The 7500-nt window shown below is 52.9% G+C and overlaps 1 non-coding gene and 1 pseudogene across 1 annotated transcript; both read right to left on the minus strand.

Annotated features, from left to right (window-relative positions):
* The window catches only part of LOC143154448 (large subunit ribosomal RNA), an 8346-nt pseudogene extending 2903 nt beyond the window's left edge, over positions 1-5443 (minus strand).
* A 1535-nt stretch (positions 5444-6978) lies between these two features.
* Positions 6979-7133, minus strand: LOC143154470 (5.8S ribosomal RNA). Its single transcript, XR_012994106.1, has one exon. It is a non-coding gene; the product is annotated as a 5.8S ribosomal RNA (ribosomal RNA).
* Positions 7134-7500: the final 367 nt, after the last annotated feature.

Below are 7500 nucleotides of genomic sequence, written 5' to 3' on the forward strand. Positions count from 1 at the left end.
AGGCCCAAGGGAGGCGGATTCGCCACTAATCCATGTACATACCTGGGCAGGAGGTACGTTCTGATGAGGTTGACCTTTTGGTCTGGTTTCAACCTCATCCTCGCTATGCATTTTGCCGCGTCAGAAATTTCCTTAACCGTGACGCGGCGCAGCCCCCTCCAGGGATCCAACGTGGCTCCCAGATACCTAACTATGGTTTCGGGGTCTGAATATGGAATAGCCTCCAGACCCAACTTTAGTTCCGGGTTTTTAATATACCACGTCTTACTTTTCTTCGCAATTTGGAATGCGCTGCATTTCTCAGTCGCAGCTTTCATATCTAGCTTCCTGAGATAGCCTTGCACCCTCTCACACTGCTTTTGTGCCTCTGTTTTATTTTTGGCCAGAAGAACAAGGTCATCTGCGAACGCCAAAATGGAGACCTTCTCGTCTCCCACCCCAACGCCCTCCGACGTCTCGTGTATAGTGCGAACCAGTGGCTCTATTACTAAATTGAAGAGGAGCGGGGATAAAGGATCACCCTGTTTGACTCCTCTGAGCAGGGACACTGACAGGGTCTCTTTGTGTCTACAGTGTATGACCGTCCGACAGCCATCGTACATTGTCTGTATATAATTTCCGACGGCCGCCGGAATGCCCTTCGCTTCCAGTGCGTCGCTTAAGACGCTGTGAGGAACCGTGTCGAAAGCCTTGGAGATGTCCATGACTGTGACAACGCCGCCTTTGTTCTCTTTCATTTGGCCTAGGGCGCTGCTGAGAATGGCTATATTGTTCTTACAGCCATCCTCCCTCGCAAACCCCTTTTGCCTAGGGTGTTGCGATATCTTGCCTCTTATTCTTTTGTCAATCATCGCCGAATATAGTCTACCCAGCAAGGAGCCTATTGTGATGGGCCTCCAGTTGCCGACTTCCGCCACACTCTTCCCCGTTTTGGGTATGAGCGTGGTGCGGTTCACTTTCCACTGTGCCGGGTAGATTCGGCTCAGCAACAGCAAATTGCAAAACTTAGCGAACGCTAGCAGCGCCCCAGCCCTTCGGAAGTGGATCTTCTTAATTTGATCCACCCCTGCGGCCGTGTTTTTCTTTATTCTCCTTAGCTTTTCCACAAGCTCCCCCACAGCGATGGGCATCCATACTTGTCGCATTTCTATTTTGGGATTATTAATATGTTTCACTGGAAGCTTGGTCTGGGGTCCGACCGCCCCCCAGAGACCCGAGTACAGTGTCCCCACTGCCTCTTTTTCGGGAAGAACCACCTCCTCGTCTCGGATGGCCTTCCCCATTATAGCCAAATCCAGGAGCTTTTTGGGGCATTTCTTATAAAGCTCCTGGTATCTGGCATATTCAAATTTTTTCATTTTACTCGCCCCCTTATTTTTCCTTCTAGGTTGACGGTCCACTCCACGGTCCCTGCCGGGACCCTCACTTACATGAACGCCTTGTTTCAGTCGCTCCGTGAAGCGTTCCAACAAGGCGTTAACAGCGGACTCGTCAACTACCTCCTGGCCAGCCAGCTCCTCTATCTCTATTTCGATCGGTCTAAAATGGTTTGCCTGATTCGACTGGCTGGCCATAATAGCTCCCCTTAGATCCTCCCTCCAGTTATCCAAGCTGGAAGGAGGCTGGGGGCTTAAATCTTCCACGGCCGACTCATAGGAGCTGCCCTCGGAGGACTCCTCCGATGGGCTCTCGTCGACCGCTTCCTCCTCCCTTTGCACGGGCAGGAGCCTCCTTTTATCACTAATTTGCTTCAGAGTTTTTCCAGGGAGAAATGGCTTAATCGCAACATTCGGCTGCCGAAGGTTCTTATACCTTTCGTTCAGCCGAACGAGGAGCTCAGTCTCCTCCTTTGACCAGGCCGAGGCTCTTCTGCCTGGTCTATTCTCTCCCTGGTTTGCGCCACCAGCCTTTCTCTTTTCGTTCCTTATCTCCGGGTGCCTATGCCGTTCGTGCATAGACAAACCTCGCTTGGTGGCAAATCGCTCCCCACAGGCATCGCATATCACCCCTTCACCCTCGTTAGTCCGGGTTAACCCTTTACACTTTGGGAGGTGACACCTACATGCGTGGAGTTTCGGAAACTCCTTACCACATGTGGCGCACCTCCATTTGATCAATACTGCAGGGTGCTGTTCTTCCACATGATCCCGGAACTGCGACGCCTGCAGGAACAACCTGCCACGGCCCGAAAGGCTGCACGCAACACACTCGATCTGCCCGCCCAAAGGGAGGTCCACACACTGCCAGATCTCGTTGTCCGTTGTCAAGCCAGGGTCGTCATCATTGGCCCTCCGGTCCATAGCGGACATGTCCGCCACAGAAGCTCCAGGGCCGGGAGCTCCTGCGTCCGAGGCTGCATCATCGTCACTCAATATGGAAAAATAAAAGAATTTTTTTCCTGTTACATCAGTTCCCATCGTTTCCAATTCATAGCCATTAGATATGCCAAGTCATAAGTGCACATACCAAGGAGACCTGGCGACCCGACGGCCGCCTGACCTCCCTCCTGTTTATTGATCCGGAGGACCTTCAGGCCTCCAGATTAATGGCACTACGTACCTGTTAACCAGACTGGGGTCCAAGCCCCTCTCTCCAAACTACCACCTCGAATGGAGCCTGGTCCAGCGGCCGCCAAACCGCCTTGTCTCCTAGCTCGGGAAGGTGGGGTCGCCGCTCCCCATACAGTGTAAGAGAGTCATAGTTACTCCCGCCGTTTACCCGCGCTTTTTTGAATTTCTTCACGTTGACATTCAGAGCACTGGGCAGAAATCACATTGCGTCAACACTCTTGGGGGCCATCGCAATGCTTTGTTTTAATTAGACAGTCGGATTCCCCTAGTCCGTGCCAGTTCTGAGCTGAGTGTTGAATGACGGCCGAAGAAACGACCGCGACGTCAAACGCCACAGAAGCTCCGCAGCAAGGAAGATCCGTGAGAGGCCAAGGCACGGGACCGAGATCGGATCCCGGTAACAGTAATGATACCGTTCACCTCGCCCAGGCCCGGCACGTCAGCCAGACTCACTTCTCGACCAAGCCCGACACGCCCCGCTCCTCAGAGCCAATCCTTATTCCGAAGTTACGGATCCAATTTGCCGACTTCCCTTACCTACATTAATCTATCGACTAGAGGCTCTTTACCTTGGAGACCTGCTGCGGATATGGGTACGAACCGGCGCGACACCTCCACGTGGCCCTCTCCTGGATTTTCAAGGTCCGAGGGGAAGATCCGGACACCGCCGCAACTGCGGTGCTCTTCGCGTTCCAAACCCTATCTCCCTGCTAGAGGTTTCCAGGGAACTCGAACGCTTATACAGAAAAGAAAACTCTTCCCGGATCTCCCGACGGCGTCTCCAGGTCATTTTGGGTTACCCCGACGAACACTCTTACGAGGGCCCGAATGGTAAGCGGTTCCGCAGCCGGGTTCCGGAATAGAAACCGGATTCCCTTTCGCCCAATGGGTGTGTGTCTCTTTTATGTTTCTGTTTGTACGATGTTTCATTATTTTAGGACACCTCATCTGCATAGGATTTCTCTTAGGGCTTAGGATCGACTGACTCGTGTGCAACGGCTGTTCACACGAAACCCTTCTCCACGTCAGTCCTCCAGGGCCTCGCTGGAGTATTTGCTACTACCACCAAGATCTGCACCGACGGTGGCTCCAGGCAGGCTTACGCCCAGACCCTTCTGCGCACACCGCCGCGACCCTCCTACTCGTCAGGGCTTTATGGAGGACGGTCACCCGGGAGTGACACGTCCCTCCCCACTTGCCGCTGACGGCGGAGTATAGGCGCGACGCTTCAGCGCCATTCATTTTCAGGGCTAGTTGCTTCGGCAGGTGAGTTGTTACACACTCCTTAGCGGATTCCGACTTCCATGGCCACCGTCCTGCTGTCTTAAGCAACCAACGCCTTTCATGGTATCCCATAAGCGTCGACTTAGGCGCCTTAACTCTGCGTTTGGTTCATCCCACAGCGCCAGTTCTGCTTACCAAAATTGGCCCACTTGGCACTCTGATTCAAAATATCTCGTGGCTTCATGATCCAAGCAAGCCAGAGATCTCACCCATTTAAAGTTTGAGAATAGGTTGAGGTCGTTTCGGCCCCAAGGCCTCTAATCATTCGCTTTACCAGATGAAACTCGCATGCGTTCGCGGAGGAACGAGCGAGTGCCAGCTATCCTGAGGGAAACTTCGGAGGGAACCAGCTACTAGATGGTTCGATTAGTCTTTCGCCCCTATACCCAGTTCCGACGATCGATTTGCACGTCAGAATCGCTACGGACCTCCACCAGGGTTTCCCCTGACTTCGTCCTGACCAGGCATAGTTCACCATCTTTCGGGTCCCAACGTGTACGCTCTGGGTGCGCCTCTTCTCGCAATGAGAACGAGACGCCCCGGGAGTGCGAGGCCGATACGTAAGCGGCCCATCCTCCCTTGGTCGACGCAAGGCCGACTTTCACTTTCATTGCGCCTTTAGGTTTACTTCTCCCAATGACTCGCGCACATGTTAGACTCCTTGGTCCGTGTTTCAAGACGGGTCCTGAGAGTACCCAAAGCAGTAGCGTCGCCAACCGGTAATTCAAAGCTTGGCCAGTCCAAGGACACCGCCTGCTAACAGCTGGCCAGGCCCGGGGACGGCATTCAGATCCGTCGTCTCCGGGTAAACTGTCCGAGCTTGCGGCGGGCCCGACGCACACACATTTCAAGAATGGATTGGTTGCGGCCCGATACCGTCAGAGTACCGTCGTGCAGCCGGTCGGGCGACCGAGCCTCTGCCGCGAGCGTACGAAGGCGCCGCGACAGGCAATGCAGCTCAGGCCGTAGACCGACACACAACGGGTTGCGACGTTCTACTAAGGAAGAAGTGCACGACTACGTTACCGGACTTCACCCAAAGGTGGTGTAACCCCTTCATGGGACCAGGAAGGCCCATTCGGGTTATCGCGCACCAACGGGGGCCAGCTTCGTTGACGATGAATCTCCCCGTTCGATCTTTTGGGTTTCTCAGGTTTACCCCTGAACGGTTTCACGTACTCTTGAACTCTCTCTTCAAAGTTCTTTTCAACTTTCCCTCACGGTACTTGTTCGCTATCGGTCTCGTGGTCATATTTAGCCTTAGATGGAGTTTACCACCCACTTAGGGTTGCACTCTCAAGCAACCCGACTCTAAGGAGAGATCCTCCCGAAACGCGTACTGGTCGCTACGGGCCTGGCACCCTCTGTGGGTAAATGGCCCTATTCAAGTTGGACTTGGACTCAGTTCGACGTCACGGGATAAGCGGATCCTCCTGAACACTACATTTCCCTGCGGCAATACCGCGGGGATTCAGTGCTGGGCTCATTCCTGTTCGCTCGCCGCTACTAAGGAAATCCTTGTTAGTTTCTTTTCCTCCGCTTAGTAATATGCTTAAATTCAGCGGGTAATCTCGCCTACTCTGAGGTCGTCAAACAAACGTGTTTTTCTTTAACAGCGAAAGGCAACGACGCCGAATCAAAGAGAGCAAGGCGCCACAATCTTTTCGTCCCAACTCGACGTGTTCTGCAGTTGCATACGCGATGATGATCCTCTCTCTTCAATCGTTGTTCGCTCGCGTACCAGGGTAGGCGGGGATATACGCCGACGTGGACGGGTGTAAAAGAAGAACGAGCGAGGAGTGGGGAAACGACGTCGGGGCGCGAACGAGAGGTCTTATTCCTTCCCTCAGTAACGCGCTCGACGAGCATTTTCTCCCTATCTCTCACGCAGATTCTTTTCTTTTCACCGCATTCCCACACGTACGGCGTCGCCCGACGCAAAATCCCATCGGTGACGCTTACATGGTTCTGTCGATTGAGAGAGTTCTTCGCGTTGAACCGAAGAAAAGGAAGCCTGCTGTTTTCTCGGTGACAAGGAGAGATTTTCAAGCACCTCGCCAAAGTGTCTCTCTAATTGAAATTCGATGCGAAACGCTCGCTAGACGTTTAACCGGTTGAAATTTTAACGTCCGTCCGTTGCTTTTCCAGTAAAACATACTAAAGGAATACTACTAACACGCGTCGACTTCGATTCTACTTATTCTTCCCCTCTCTCGCTCACTCTCGATCTGACTCCTATTCTCCAGAGCAGAACGAAGAGAAGGAGGAGGAGGATAAGAGAACCCGGTGTTAGCAAGTCCGAGATGAATTCGAAAAAGTTGTCGTGGACTGGACGACCGGTTATACGCGCGGTCTCACGATCGACAACAGAGACATGGGGTGACCAACCTCTCGCTTTCCCTTCAGCAGTTTCCCTTCATTGTGGCAAAGTTTGTCGTTGCGTTCGAGCCGCTCCAAAGAGGATTTTAAGTACAGCACCGAAGGTTCAGAAACGTTTGCACGCACGAGCATATCTCTTACCAAACGAACCACATCGACGGGTCAAAAATTCGATTCGACGAACGTGGCCGAAGTCTTCAACGTTCGAAGATAAAGACCTCCCTCGATAGTGGTCGCGGTAAATTTGATGTGACATCGCGGGCAACGACGACCCCCGCTGGCCGACAAATCCCTGGGGCTGTGCGAACGACGACTATTAACAAATGCCACATTTCACGTGGTGGGGTGATTCATTTTTGTCCTCTATTAGTCTCTCGATTCGTGTTCCTTTCTCGACGTAAAAATCATTTCAGGCAACGTTGGGAGCGCGGCAAAATTCGATTCGGGCGAAAGACGAATATATGCGCGCGCAAACTTCAAAGTAATCGTAGGGAGCGGTGTTCACGGGCGGTCGTATTAAGTCGACGCGCGACGCCGCAACACTCTCGCGAGTCCGAACGATTACATATGGAGACGCGCAGGCAAATCGTTATTTTCGCACGTCCGCGACAATCGCCAACGAACTGCCCATCTTTCGCTCGTACGTAAGCATCTCCGTACACACCCGACTCTGAAACGTTTCCATTCTCTCCGGAAACGACGGCGGGGATTGGATAGCAACGCAAGCAGTATTAGGTTATGTGAACGACCCTCAGCCAGGCGTGGTCCAGGAATTTTATCCGTGGACCGCAATGTGCGTTCGAAATGTCGATGTTCATGTGTCCTGCAGTTCACACGTTGACACGCAATTAGCTGCGTTCTTCATCGATCCACGAGCCAAGTGATCCACCGTTCAGGGTAATCGTTATGCAATTTTGCGTTTAAATTCTCTTTGGTTCTAGTTTTGAAAATCGATGCCCGCGCCTCCGACCAAACGTAGAAAGAAGGAGGCTTGGGCGTCGCCAAATTGACGACACAAAGTCCCGACTGACGGAACACGTCGAAAGTTCGCGCACATGAACGCGAATCATTCGACGGCCGGGTGCAAAGTACATTGAAAAACCATCATGAATCGTGGGATGTGGAACCGCGGGGATAATCCCGATCAAAGGAACCACAGTCCTCACCGATTGAGCTGACGAACGCACGTGGGAGCGTCCAGATTCGAAAAAGGACTCGCAGCCGGCTCGAATCGGTCTTTCGTCCCAACTTCAAACCGCATTCGACG

The sequence above is a fragment of the Ptiloglossa arizonensis genome, unplaced genomic scaffold (genome assembly GCF_051014685.1).
Source record: "Ptiloglossa arizonensis isolate GNS036 unplaced genomic scaffold, iyPtiAriz1_principal scaffold0023, whole genome shotgun sequence".
Classification (NCBI taxonomy): Eukaryota; Metazoa; Arthropoda; class Insecta; order Hymenoptera; family Colletidae; genus Ptiloglossa; species Ptiloglossa arizonensis.